Source organism: Mus caroli, unplaced genomic scaffold, assembly GCF_978045245.1.
Source record: "Mus caroli unplaced genomic scaffold, Mus_caroli_1 scaffold_15, whole genome shotgun sequence".
NCBI lineage: Eukaryota > Metazoa > Chordata > Mammalia > Rodentia > Muridae > Mus > Mus caroli.
In genome coordinates, this window is record NW_028227270.1 from 101,525,265 (window position 1) to 101,540,208 (window position 14,944).

Genomic DNA, 14,944 nt, shown 5'->3' on the forward strand with positions numbered 1-14,944 from the left:
AACACATTCCAACTGTTATCAGGATTGTCTGGACAAGAGTGTACCCCCAAACTCCTGGAAATACAAGGCCAAAGCTGAAGGGAATATAGAGATTTTGAGTGTCAGCAGTTATTTTGTACCAAAGCAGTACCATTCAATCCTGATAAAATCTGGCAGAGAACAAAACATGCCCTCTATCTGGCAACTCAAGCCTGTGTTAGTGTTCATCCTTGGGTTTCATTGGTCACAACACATCTGTCCATCGTAGAGATTCAGTTTGAGACTTGATTTTTCACATGGTCTGAAGTGAGTTAAAAAAAAGTAATAGACTAAGTTAGTGGAAGTTGATGGTCAATGTGGACAATCCAGTGATCCTGAAAGGATGGATTCTTATGACTAAACCTGTCTGCACTGCCTGTGTCTGATGCTTCATGGTCTTCCTGTCTAAGATTCTGGAATAGAAAACCCCTAAGGCAGCAGGAGATGCAATTGGAAATAGTTTTTGGAAACCATTGGGAGACATCTGAACTCACTCTCTATTGGGGTAATGGGAGTACTTCTGGTAAATATTATTTGTAAAATACGTTAAACATTGGAATGTATCAAGAGTATATAATGAAATACACTTATTGTCAAATTTCCTTAAAGAAAATATAATGCAGAGATTTCTTTTACTGTTAGTAAAGTTAGTGTTTTATTTTTCTAATTAATTACTCCCAAATGTTGCCTCCCAGAGTTCTTTGCCCTCTCCCTTGATGCCCCTTTGCTTGTGTGAGGCTATACCCCTCCTAGGGCATCCTCCTACCCTGGGGCATCAAGTCTCCTACTGAGATTAGACAAAGCAGTCCATGTCAGCTCTTTGGTTGGTGGCTTATTCTCTTGGAGCTCCAAGGGGTCCAAGTTAGTTGACACTGCTGGTCTTCCTATGGAGTTGCCATCCCCTTCAGCTCCTTCAATTCCCATTGAGTCCTGGGAGCCTCTCATATCCCAGCTTTCTAGGGCTTCCTAGAAGTTACCCCTGGCAGCTGCATATTTCCATTCATTTTCTTGGCCCTCTGTGCTTCTCTCCTGCCCCCAACACTCATCTTGCCCCTTTTCCTGCCCCCCTCCCATCCAGATACCTCCCTTGATTTATTATTTCCTCTTCTAAGTAGGATTTAAGCATCTTCACTTGGACCTTTCTTTTGTTTCACTTCTTAGGGTCTGTGGGGTGTATGTATCATGAGTATTCTTTACTTTTTGGCTAATATTCACTTATCAGTGAGTACATACTATGCATGTACTTTTTAGTCTGGGTTACCTCACTCAGGATATTTTCTAGGTTCATCCATTTACCTGCAAAATTCTTGGTGTCCTCATTTTAAATAATTGAATAGAATTCCACATTTTCTGGATCAGTTCTTCAGCTGCGGGACATCTGGGTCGTTTCCAGCTTCTGGTTACTCTGAATAAGGATCCTATGAACATAGGGAGCATGTGTCTTTGTGGTATGGCATATGCCCAGAAACAGTATAGCTAGGTCTTCAGATAGAACTATTTCTAATTTTTTGAGGAACTGCAAGATTGATTTCCAGAGTAGTTATATTAATTTGCAATCCTGCCAGCGATGGTGGGGTGTTCCCCTTTTGCCACATCTTTGACAGCATGTGTTGTTGCTTGAAATTTTTGATCATAGCCTTTCTGATTGGTATAAGGTGGAATCTTAGGGTCATTTTGATTTGAATTTGCCTGAATACTTTTTATTTAAAATTTAAGCAAAAAATATTAAAGCAAAATCTTACAACTTACAAGCCATTTATTCTGATAGATATTCACAAATCTTACCAACTATGTTTTATATTTTTATCTTTTAAAATTCTAACTTTATTGAACAAATGAATAAATGGGGTTTTCAAGTTTTCATATTATGGTTATTTTTTTTAAGCCCTCTGATCCATGACAGTACTTACCAACACAGGATGTTTGCCTATTTTTGTCGTTTGTATTGTGTTTAATTTTATATTCATAAGTCTACTCAAATCAATTAGTAGTACAAGGTAACACAGGGCACACATGTTGCTTAGTAATAATATTACCATGTAGCTCGTAATAATGGATAACAGCTCTACAGTATCTTGCAAGTTCATGTAAAAATTTGGATTTTATGCAAAAATTTTGCTTTTAATTTTTACATTATGGGGACCTAATGTCAGTTACAGATAGACAAATGCTTCTGTTTTTTATGTGTCAGGCAGAACAAAATTTTGTGATATAACATTTTCATTATGTAAGACTTCTTTTTTACATTTCAGTATGAATGCCACATAGTCTTTTCTGAAGAAAAAAAAAATGTCTGGAGTGCTAATGAAGGAGTTCCCATTAGGACTTTTGAAAGCGTCAAAATTCTGTGTCTTCTCTGGCTTGCTTCTCTCTGGATTCCACCCAGTCTTTATTAATGGTTCATTTTAAGTCGCCATCTCCGTCTTCACCAATTTTCTTTAGAATGTTCATTAATCCCTCACTAGGGTCTGCCTCACTGTCGGAGGAAGGCTTTTCTGTTGGAGGAAGGTTTTTCTATCAGAGGAAGGCTCTTCTTTCTCTTCGAATTCTTTTATCCACATGAGTTAAGTAGTCCCATCGTGGGTTTTCTGCTTTCTTTCTATGTAGGATAATGACTGTTATTGGTCTGGATGTTTTTTTAACTGCTTTCTACAGAGATAGGTTTGAAAAGATTGTTCCCAATCATGGAGTAATTCTTGTCATTGAGGTTTGTTTTTTACCAAAAGATCAAACTATCCCTCTGGAAGTGTACCTCACATTCTCAGTGGGAACCTGATGGACTCCAGTTAAGGTAATGTAGATTTTCCCACACTTATCTGACTGATCCCATCCATAATTACTGATTTTCATGGTGTATCCTGTAATACGAGGAGCAACCACAGCAGCTGGCTTTTCATTATTAAGTTCTGGTTTCTTTGACTTCTGTTGCATCTTGTTCTTTAGTTCTGTCTCAATCTTGGATTTTTCACTTGTAAGAGTATCATGTAGTCTTTTTCTAGTGGACTTTTCCAGCAACATTCTGACCTCTTCTGGGTTTTCTGCAGCTCCTGCAAAGTGGAAGCCATGCTGTGGCATGTCAGACCCGAGGCTGGAGCTGCAGTGGTGAACTGAAGCAGATAGGAAAAGCTGAACACACCACCCATCAGCACTGCATGGCTGGCAGCAAACTTTACCAACCTGGCTCCCCCCAACTATGTTTTAAATAACACAGTCTCCACATAAACATACCCTTTTTAAAAATTTCCATTATGTTAAAAATGAATCTTTTATTTTAAGTTTTTACCATGCTGTGTTTTGGACCCAAGGCTTTCCCATACTGTGAAACTCTTCATTGGTGAGTTATATTCCCTGGGATCAAGAATAAACCTTCATATGATTTCTCAGTCTCCCAGCGCAGAACATTATTTTGTTCTGTATGGCACAGGGGAAATGCTGCAATATTTAACATAGAGTGGAGCTGTTATGTTAAAAATAACTTGCAATGTACGTAAAACATTTTGAAGTTAAACTATCTTTTGTAGTGATGCTGAAATTAAAATGAAGTAATTTTACTAATTTATCAGAACTGTACAAAGTAACATTTACAGCATAAATACTAACTTTATGTGCATATTGGTTTTAAAATGATTAAAACCAACTGAAATAAACATGTCACCACAGGATAAAATAATGGCCAAACATATCAAAGTTTCAATTGCTGTAAACATGTTTCCAGACTTTAACTTTGGCCAAACTATACAAAGCTCAATGCTATCTACAATCAGCTTGGTTGATTTTATCATTAATATTATTTATGATAATCATTCTTTATTCAGAAAGTTCCTAAAGGTAAGATTGTCATAGACCTTGAAGACATTTCTGACTGCTTGCCCTCACCGCTCCCTGCAAACGTTTCATGATCAAATTCTTCTGTCTGTGACTGAAAGACGATGTGTTAGAGTAGGTGCTAAGAGCAGTTCAATTGACAGGAGCCTCAAGGACCTGGTCTATCATTCAGACAGACGAAGGCAAACCCTTGTAAAAAGTTCTCTTCGGTCGTATGCCACAATGCATCTTGCTCCAGTGGTAGTTGTAGGGAAATTAGGTTGACATGGTTGCTGAGATGGTAAAGTAAAAATTGGTATGTTCATGCAGGGAATGGTTCCATTCCAAACAAGATCTTCTTTATGTTATCACTTTTACTAAACTCTGTGCTTCCTTAGTTTCCTCTGCAAAGAGATCTACTGGTGCCCACTCGTGCACCTGCAGGTCTGCCTCTGCTCTTAAAACCCAGTGTGCAGTAAAGAGCTATCAGGAATTTCGTGTGAGATTCAGAGTTGAGAGAGCTGAAGCCGAAAGTTCTTCTGTACCATACAGATGAAAGACAGCTACTATTTCATCATCATTGCTGTCCTTTGAAGGAGCATTAGTTCTTATAGCAAACAATGTGATGGCAGAAAGCCGTGATGGTTTTGGTGTCTTTGATTCGACCTGTGAATATTTTAGTATTATACTCTTAGACTTTGTGGTAAACCAAAAGGCGCCCTCCACCCAACCATAACTTGCAGATCCCAGTCCATGTAGCTCCTTGGCCTTACACAGCAAGCTGTATCAGCTTCAGCAATTCCAGCTCTGATCCAGGACTACTAGGTCATGGAAAGGTCTGATAGCATTACAGTGATAAAATACAAAATGTCAGACATGAAAGGCTCCTGCTTTTCAGAAATACTGTCTTTCAATTACAAGAGGCTTTTCATCCCATTAAATCCTGGAGGGTTTTTTTTTTGTTGTTGTTGTTGTTGTTTTGTTTTATTTTTGGTTTTTTTTTTTTTTTTTTTTTTTTTGAGGCAGCTTTTAGACCAACAGAAATCTGAGAAAAGGCATAACTCACTTATTCAATATTTGATGGCAATACTGGATGATCTTGAGCTCCTAACACAAAGATCACATTCTCTGCCCCACTACTGATATTGCTTCTCAAGTCCACTTTTACCCCTGCCAGACTCCCCATATGTAATGATACTGAAAGACACATTGAGCTTCCCCCAGAAATTATCCTACAACTGTTTCCATGTCTCCAACACGTTCTACAACTAACACCATGAGAACTAGTGATACAGAGTCCCAATTCCAGTGCGGTTCTAGTAATATGGGGACTTTTCTAATCAGGCACCAATAGAACCTGGAGTGTATGTAACATGCAAAGGCAAAGGCAAGCATCATTACCATGACACTGAAGCTACAACAAATCCCTCCCACTGTCCTCTGGAAACATCCTTGCTGTACTCCAGGGGGATCCTGAGCAGAGCACCTCGTACATTTCAGAAAGCCCTGAGAGATCAGAGAATTCGCTTAAGGAGAACAGAGCTTCTCTGTAATAATTTGACTACACAATCATAAATTGGTACATAGTGGGGGTGAGGTTCACTTCCACAGTTATGAAGAGTCCATGAGCCTCTCAGAACCATTAAATCATAGTGAAGCTGTGGTCATAGCCTATATTCTCAGCTTATACTCAATTTTAATAGGAGTGTCTCCAGTATTATTCAAAGTGTGTTGTAGAAGATTGGTTAGGAGTGTTTCTTATCATGTTAAGGAAAAGCTTCTCTACAAGCAGTTTATCTCATTTTCCTCAAGGAAATGCATCTTTATGAGACACATTTTGGAGCCTTCATTGTCTAACACTTTCTGCTAACTTTCTTTTTGTTTTGGTTTTCCAGACAAGGTTTCAATGTGTAGCCCTGACTGTCCTGGAACTTACTTTGTAGACCAGGCTGGCTTTGAACTCAGAAATCTGCCTGCCTCTGTCTCCCAAGTGCTGGGATTAAAGGCATGCGCCACCATGCCCAGCTCTGCTAACTTTCTATCTTAAACAGCCCAACATGATAGTTAAAAAATCTTCTTGATATATGGTTCACAAAATAAGAAGGAAGCTTTCATATTTCTATAGTCCATAAAAGTCTTTATGGTTAGAATTATCACACAAGTATGACTGATTAACCACGGAATACCGAGTATGCTTGATGCTACAGGTTAAATGCTGTGTATTTAAATCACAGATACTGTTCTCCCAGCTTTCTGTCTCATGGTTCTAATACTTATCTCCAGAACCTGTTTAATGCCTTAAGTCCTGCAGTTATGGCAATTTTCAGTATTGGGTTGGCTTTGGTGTAATCTGTCCCTCTACATAAAAAATTTAAAGTCATCTTGTTCATATCCACAAAATAGTTCACTGGAAAATTGAGTGTGGTTGCTTTTCAGACAAAGGTAAGAGTTCACATGATTTCCTACTCCCCCTTCCTTGCTCTGACATTCTCGGCAGGGCTCATCATTGTCATTCTGTCTTTGGGCTGATACATTCCGCACTACAGACATTAAAGGACTCCCCAGAGGCCTGGGCCTGAGAAAACTTATGTTTCTTGGTTCTTTGGTTTTTTCCTCATTGCTCATTAGCAACATGTAATTTTCTTTTCTCTATCATTCAAGAGGCAGCATGAAAGCAGTCACAGATGACAATGATGACTGAGGTGGAAACACTGCGTTCTGTTGTGTAAGGCTTCATATATGTGGGCTCTTCCTGTGTATCATGATTACACTAAGCATAGACTTCTAGCAACTGTCTCAGGTCAACAAGCTGGCATCAGCTGCCCTTTAGCATCACCATATATGTGATGCTTTCTGAATCGCAATCCCTAATCAAAGTGTCTAGTGCAGAATGGGAGGACACAAAAATCAAGTGAGGCAAGTGCTGCACTCAAGTCGGAAAATGACTTTGTGACTCACTGCCAGAGATCCTATAAATGAACTAACAGTTCTATATTTGTCTCCTTTTCTTCCCATCCAATCTCATTCCATTAGGCTTGAAGTAGATGGAAACAGTTCTAATATTTGGGATATCGGCAGTAAAGGCCTTTATCCAATTTAGTGATCTGTTGTCTTAATTGTATCTATATGACACTACTTAATGTTAACAACCCTTGTGATCTGATTCAGGTCACACAGGATACACAGAGTCGTGCAAAGTGCACTTCTATTGATAGAATATATTCTTAAATATAACCTGTATTAAATACACACAGACAATAATGTTGGACTACCCCTGGGAAAGGTTTACCTTCTAAAGCTTGTCCAGTTCACAGGACAAAAGTAGGTATACCTGTTAGCCTCACCCTTTTATGAAGCACTGACTAATTCGAGAAGTTACTAAGAACTTTGAGTTCTTTATATGAAACATGCTTGCTCATTTGCAGAGGTGGCATCTATAGTGGCATGTTAACTTTCAGCTTTGCTTGTTGTCCTAGCTTGCTTTCTATTGCTTGGACAAACATTGTGAGCAAAAGCAACCTATGGAGGAAAGGACTTATTTCAATCTACAGTTCCATCAAGGAGGGAAGTCAGGGCAGGAACTCCAAGCAAGAACTTGGAACAGACATGCCTAGAAGAGAAACCATGTGGGGATGCTGCCTGCTGGTCTGCTGTTTGGCTCATACTCAGCTAGCTTTCTTATACTACACAGCCCCAACCTACCTGCTCAGAAATGTTACCATCCAAAGTGGCTCAACCCTCCCCCATCAATCATTGAGCAAGACTGTCTCTCACAGACCCCATCAGAGCCAGGTTTGATCAAGGTTTGATCTTCAGTGAACTCTGATGTTTTCTCTTCCCACATAACTCTAGATTATATTAAGTTGATAATAAAAATGAACCAGCACACTCATTTTAACAGATCCTTTCGAGTTTAATATTCTGATGCTAACAATTGACCTCTGATTGGCTGTGTGATATAGCTAACAGAAAGGATAAATCAGAGTGGATTTCAGCCATTCACCTGAGTGTGATTCCTGATATAACTATATGCCTTTATTGTTTTGTTAACTGCTATCAACTGTTTATATACTATCTAAACACATTCTATAACCTTTTATTTTTATTGTTCTTATACTTATTTATTTATTTTGTGTCCAAGAGTGTGTGTGCAGCCTGTGCTCACCATGGAGTGCATTGAGTTCAAAGGAAAATTCAAGAATGAATTCTCTCCTTCCAAGTGAGTCCTTGGGATAAGAAAGTCTGGCAGCTGATTATGGGATAGATCCCTTGGTGTGGCTGTCTTTAGATGGTCCATCCTTTCATCTCAGCTCCAAATTTTGTCTCTGTAACTCCTTTCATGGGTGTTTTGTTCCCAATTCTAAGAAGGGGCAAAGTGACCACCACACTTTGGTCTTTGTTCTTCTTGAGTTTCATGTGTTTTGCAACTTGTAACTTGGGTATACTAAGTTTCTGGGCTAATATCCAAATGCAGACACCATCGCATATGCCAGCAATATTTTGCTGAAAGGACCCTGATATAGCTGTCTCTTGTGAGGCTATGCCGGTGCCTGGCAAACACAGAAGTGGATGCTCACAGTCAGCTATTGGATGGAACACAGGGCCCCCAATGGAGGATCTAGAGAAAGTACCCAAGGAGCTAAAGGGGTCTGCAACCTTATAGGTGGAACAACAATATGAACTAACCAGTACCCCCAGAGCTCCTGTCTCTAGCTGCATATGGCCCAGTCTGCCATCACTGGGAAGAGAGGCCCCTTGGTCTTGCAAACTTTATATGCCTCAGTGCAGGCAAACACCAGGGCCAAGAAGTGGGAGTGAGTGGGGAGGGGAGTGGGGAGGGGAGGGTATGGGGGATTTGGGGGATCGCATTTGAAATGTAAATGAAGAAAATACCTAATTAAAAAAAATAAAAAAGAAAGAAAGAAAGAAAGAAAGAAAGAAAGAAAGAAAGAAAGAAAGAAAGAAAGAAAGAAAGAAAGAAAGAAAGAAAGAAAGCCTGGCAGCAAGTGCCTTTTCCAGCGAGTGATCTCATCAGCTGACCATTGGTTTTAATATGATCCTACCCTAGCAGTTACACTGCTAAGAGCAGGACCAACCATGTTTTCCAAATACCAGAGCATCTGAAGTGACAGTGACAGAGCTTTTAGAAAGTAAGAAGGAAAGATGTAACTGCTAATATAAAATGTTGGTCTGATTGAATGACTGGCTGGTTCTCCACCTTCATTTCAAATGCCAACCAGGCCTGCAGGAACTTAATAATATCCTGTGGTGAGATTCTCTCCCTCTGTCACAGAGCTGATTATTAAGAGGTGGAGATGCAACTGCGAGGTCTCTTGGAGAGTAAGCAGTGGGGCACATGCTGTTGCCAATGAGCAATCATAATACTCAAACAAAACAAAACCAAGAAATGTCTACACATCTGAGGCCTGGACCTCTGAGAACCCTCGTGAGTCTGGAATGTGATGATCATTCTAAACCCCCACTGTACCCAGAACTCACCCCTCAAGGGCTAAAGGCAAATAATTTATTTACCTTAATGTACTTCCCAGGAACTTCACATTGTGCTAATCTTACATATCTCACCCAATTAATGAGACTGGTCCCCACCTTGTCGCCTCTGTCTGAATAGCACTGAAGTATTTCTTTACCTTTATGTAGCCTAGAATTTACCTCATTTTGGTCCTTCACATTATATTTATTTAAGGAAGGCAAAAAAAGTTAAAGTAAATCCCTTCATGCTGTACTTCCCAAAATAGAATTTCCTCTCAGACCTGAGCACCCACATATGTGATTATATATATATATATATATATATGTGTGTGTGTGTGTGTGTGTGTGTGTGTGTGTAACTCATTCTCCTCAAGACTATTCATTCTTAAAGACAAGAGTAAGACCTTACTAGTAAGAGTAAGAGTGAAATTTCCATTTTGTTGGATTGTTCTGTTCCCTCTATGGTTTATTCCAAAGAACAGACTGAAAGCTTGATGAATTTTAAAGAATCCAAAAGCTGACCTGTCACATTTGTGTCTAGATGTCTACTCTGACTTGTCTACAACAACAACAAAAAAAAAAGATAGGCTATATTAAAGCAAAGATAGCTTGACTTTCAATTCTTTTGCATTTGTTTTTCTTATCCTTAATATCTTTAAGTTGCCTATACATCCTCATCCTTTGGAAAGCCTCCTTCTCTTTTCCATGACTTATCATGTGCATCATGCTTTTATAAACTAAATCTCTAACTTTGTCATGACTACAAATTCTAAGTATCACAAATGCATCGTTATTGTGCAGGGCAAGGTTCTGTTCCAACACTAAGGGTTTCAGACTTCTCTGCAATTGTTTCCCAGCATTTGATGTTACTTTGTCTAGCTGGTTTGGTTCTTCAGATGTTTATTCATTGTCTCAAGTTACATTAAAAAAAAAGAACTTCCTCAAGTTTACCATTTTATTTCCACTTATTCAAACTGGCCATGGCATAGGGATATTATCAGAGTGAACAGGGAGAAACTGTAAGAATATAGTTGCTGTACTCATCCTTCAGGGGAAACCGTCACCTGGCCTTTACCAACTGTCCACATGGGGGGATTGAGAGGAATCACTGGACAGGTTCTTTTAAAAATAGGTAATGATCCTTTAAAGGATGGAGCCTCATTTCATAACATGTAATTTTGCTAACCACTCTGTTTAGAAAACCGGCTGGCTCTGGCTTCCCAGCACCCGTAACTCCGCTTGACGCAGGAGTTTGGGGCTGCGTTGGTCATGCCACTTGAGATTACTGGATCTCACAGGATGCTGCATGGCAGACACACCCCAGGGTGACTCACTGAGTGGGAAGTTTAAAAAGATGGTTTTCTTCAGTCATCAATTAGATGAACCACATTTTCCAGGAGAAAAACAGTGTCTTGGAAAAGTTCTTTACAGCACTTTCTTGCTCATGCTTCTTTGGGTCTTCTCTTGTTGCAGAGGAAAGTGTGACCTTCACCTTTTTGCAATAACCTAACCTAATTGCAATAACAAATTAGCAAAATGCCATATTCTCTCCCTCTCTCTCTCTCTCTCTCTCTCTCTCTCTCTCTCTCTCTCTCCCTCCCTCCCTCCCTCCCTCCCTCCCTCCCTCGGAAGGAGATACTTGTATTTTAACACTGATAAAATTAGCGCTTCCGTTCACTTTGCTGTGACCTCAACACTGTGGTTTTGACCAACCCTGTGGTGAATCAACTGTAGCTGCTGGCCTGAGTTGTTTCCTCCATCCTGCTAACTCTCTCATACGTTTTCTTTCTTGCTTTCATTATGACTACATTGACAAGATTCTTCAGAAAAACCATTTGAGTGGGAACCCTTTGAAAATGGCAATTTGTATTTAAGGGGTATATATAGCAAGGAGAATTAGGCAAAAAAACACACACACACACAAACAAACAAACATTCAAACTTGTTCTCTGTACTGGCTAGTTTTGTGTCAACTTAACACAGCTGGATTTATCACAGAGAAAGGAGCTTCAGATGAGGAAATGCCTCCATGAGCTCCAACTGTAAGGCATTTTCTCAATTAGTGATCAAGGGGGAAAGGCCCCTTGTGGGTGGGACCATCTCTGGGCTGGTAGTCTTGGGTTCTATAAGAGAGCAGGCTGAGCAAGCCAGGGGAAGCAAGCCAGTAAAGAACATCCCTCCATGGCCTCTGCATCAGCTCCTGCTTTCTGACCTGCTTGAGTTCCAGTCCTGACTTTCTTTGGTGATGAATAGCAGTATGGAAGTGTAAGCCAAATAAACACTTTCCTCCCCAACTTGCTTCTTGGTCATGATGTTTGTGCAGGAATAGAAACCCTGACTAAGACACTCTTCTTGAGTTTGGTTTTGTTTGTGTCATTTGTTTGCATTTCTTGGAAATACTGTAGCTACTTTGCCACTATGCTATACTATTGTTGAAGGGGAACTCACAATTCTTGCCGTGCAATATCCAGGTGACTCCATGTACACTGGTCAACATATTCTAAGAAGGTTTTCTTTAGCATGTAAAAATAAAAAGGTTGTACCAAATCTCTTAGTGTTTTACTCACTCTTTGAGACCAACATATCAGCAGTTATTGATGTAAGTGCCTAATAGAGACTCCAAGCCTAAGGATCTACATGGATATTCTAATATAGACATCACCTGGATCAGAGATAAATAGCTGATTCTCACCTCCTCAAGCACTCATCTTGGGATGGAGAGTAGACCTCCAGTGTATGAATACCGGGGACATGGGAACACTAACATCCCTCTTCTGATTGGTTTATGAGAACTTTGTCGTCATCAGAGAAAGTTTACAGTAGTCAGAAGCAACACAAGCTCAATAAATTCATACCAAAATAGTGACAAGAAAGGGGAGAATGATGTATACACAGCAATGTTGCTATACATTGTGAGTAAGTGCAGTATATATGTAATATATGTGTGTTATCTAAGCCATATTCCATGTAGTTCTCACAATGTTAAAGGACAGCATTATCTCTATTTCACAAATGAGAAAACGTTGACTTAGATTCATAGTTTGCTGCACTGAGAAACCTAGGAAGTTGTTGATCTTGGCTTTACGATGTGAACTCTTAAATCTTAAATAATGCTGCTTCTACCAAGTTGTATTTGCCTCAGGGATTAGCTATTAGACCACTTGTTTCCACTTTAATTTCATTAGGTTTCTTTTGAAAGTGATTCTCAGAAGAATGGTGGGAAAATAGACACCAAGGAGATAAGTCTGTGGTCTTCATGGTGGTGCTGTGATTCCTTTGTCATAGCCACTGGCTTCACCACTGTCTGCCCTGGGGTTTACAAGTGGGAAGCTGAAGGGATAATGTAGTTCTTTGAGATATAGCTGAGTAAATCACCCAAAACTTTCCATAGGCCTTGCTTCCTTAGATAACCTAGGATCCATTCACTCTTCTGGAGGAGGGGATTTACAGGAAACCTGGCCTGTGGGTCAATTGCCTTCCCAGAGTAATTCAAACAAATTTGTAATATAGTAGGACAATTTCTTGGAGGACAGCCATTGGAAAGCATGGATTTCTGTAGTGGGAACTCATGAATGGAACCAGGGCTTAAAGTGGGCATCATGAAGCTATGTTGTAAAAGGCTCTGCAGTGATAATGGACATAACTGAGCAAAGGCTGATGTTGATATTGATCCTATTTCAAGTACGGAGGTTTCTATAGATCTCCTAATAAGATTGATCTTTTACTCCCAACCTGTCACTTTGTGTTTTAACTTCCCCTTTAAGCAGGTGTTTGAAGTTACTTTTGTAAGCCAAAGTTGAAAAGTTTATTAGGAATGTTTAACCAGAACCGTCATATTATTTTCAGAATAATGGATAGATTTGGAAAGTCAGTGAATGCAAAATCGAACATCAAAATTAAAGCCACAGTAGATCATGAAGGTACTAACTTGTTAACCGGCTAATCTATTCATGAGCTCAGCACAGAGCATTAGAAATAGCGTGTTCTCGGAGGAAGTCGTTGAAATCATGTCTTTGAATGATGACCATGATCTTGTCCTTGTCTTCTCCTTAGTCTCTTTCTTTCCTGGCTGCCATGAAATGAGCATCTTTGCTTCATTATAACTTTCCACTGAGATATGATACTTTACCATCAGCTCCTAAACCATGGGCCTGGTAGCACAGACTAAAACCTTTGAGACCATGAGCCTTACTTATGTTTTTGCATGTGATTTTTTTTCACTGAAATGAAAAAATACACAGATATAGACATTACCAAGTTACCATTATGCTTTTTAAAAAATTAATTCACCCCATATACTCTCTAATTCTAGTATCAACATACATCTATAGAAATATCTTTCATGAATTGGTAGCATCAAAGAGATTTTTAAAAATAGCAAAGGCAATTTAACAGTAAGTAGAAGTGCTACCTTAAAACAGTTTAGATAGGTACCATTCAACGTTTATCTCAAAGAAACATGGAAGTCAAAACCCTAAGTGACTTAAGAGCTTTGAGCAGTTCAGACCACTCACCAGATAAGTTCCCTTCTCAGGCATTTAAAGCTGAACTTTCCCTTCTACAGCTGCCCACATACTATGGTACAGTCTATTTGCATCATCCTTAAAACACTGCCTTTCTTTTCACATAAGTATTTTGATCTTCAGAAGGTGATATTGAGTAACAAAAATAACAGAATTAAATGGTTTTTGTTTTTCATTTTTTCAAATTTTAATTCTATTTTATATGTATGCATGTTTTGCCTGCATGTTTGTCTGTGTACCATATGTGTGGAGTGCCTAAGGAAGCCCTAAGGTGGCATTGGATGCCCTGAGTCTGGAGATACAAATATGACTGTGAGCTATGACCTGGGTAATGAGAAACACACTTGGTTCTTCTGGGAGAGCAACCAGTACTCTAAAACATTGAGCAATCTTTTCAGGCCCTTAAAGAATAGACACTATGTTTTTATTAATAAGCTAGTTAAGTGTGTGTGTGTGTATGTGTGTGTGTGTGTGTGTGTGTGTATTTCTTGGGGTTTCACAGAGTTCAGGGGACAGTCTTCAAGAGTTGATTCTCTTCTTCCACCATGTGGATTCCAGGGATCAAACTCAGATTGTCACACTTGGTGACATGCACCTTTATGTAGACTTTGATTTTTCAAAACCTACTTTAAGAAGGGTTCTTAGGGCTGGAGAGATGGCTCAATGAAAAAGAGCACTGAATGCTCTTTTACAGGTACTGAGTTTAATTCCTACCAACCACATGGTGGCTCACAAACCATCTATAATGGGATCCATTGCCCTCTAAAGATAGCTACAGTGTACTCATATAAATAAAATAAATAAATCTCAAAGAAAAGAATGAATGTTAAATGCTCAAACTTCCTTCTAGCCCACCACCCACCAAAGGTAGTGGAAAAGAAAGGTTAATAGGACACAGGGATTGGGAACCTGTTTAGAAATAGTTCTCTGGGGTAATTCCTACCTTCATTTTTGGCAGTCCATTCCTCTCGCAAAATACAAATCAGCACCTTCAGTCCAGTCCATTCAGCAATCACTACTCACGAATCAGCAATGACAGTTCTGGCAATTCTGGAAGTTCTGGCAGCTTGATCCAGAAGAAACTACAAGGCTCTGCCCATCATCCTAAG

The 14,944-nt window shown here is 39.5% G+C and overlaps 1 pseudogene; it reads right to left on the reverse strand.

Annotated features, from left to right (window-relative positions):
* Nucleotides 1-2,355: 2,355 nt before the first annotated feature.
* Nucleotides 2,356-3,083, reverse strand: LOC110308718 (calcyclin-binding protein-like; annotated as a pseudogene).
* Between the last annotated feature and the right edge of the window lie 11,861 nt (nucleotides 3,084-14,944).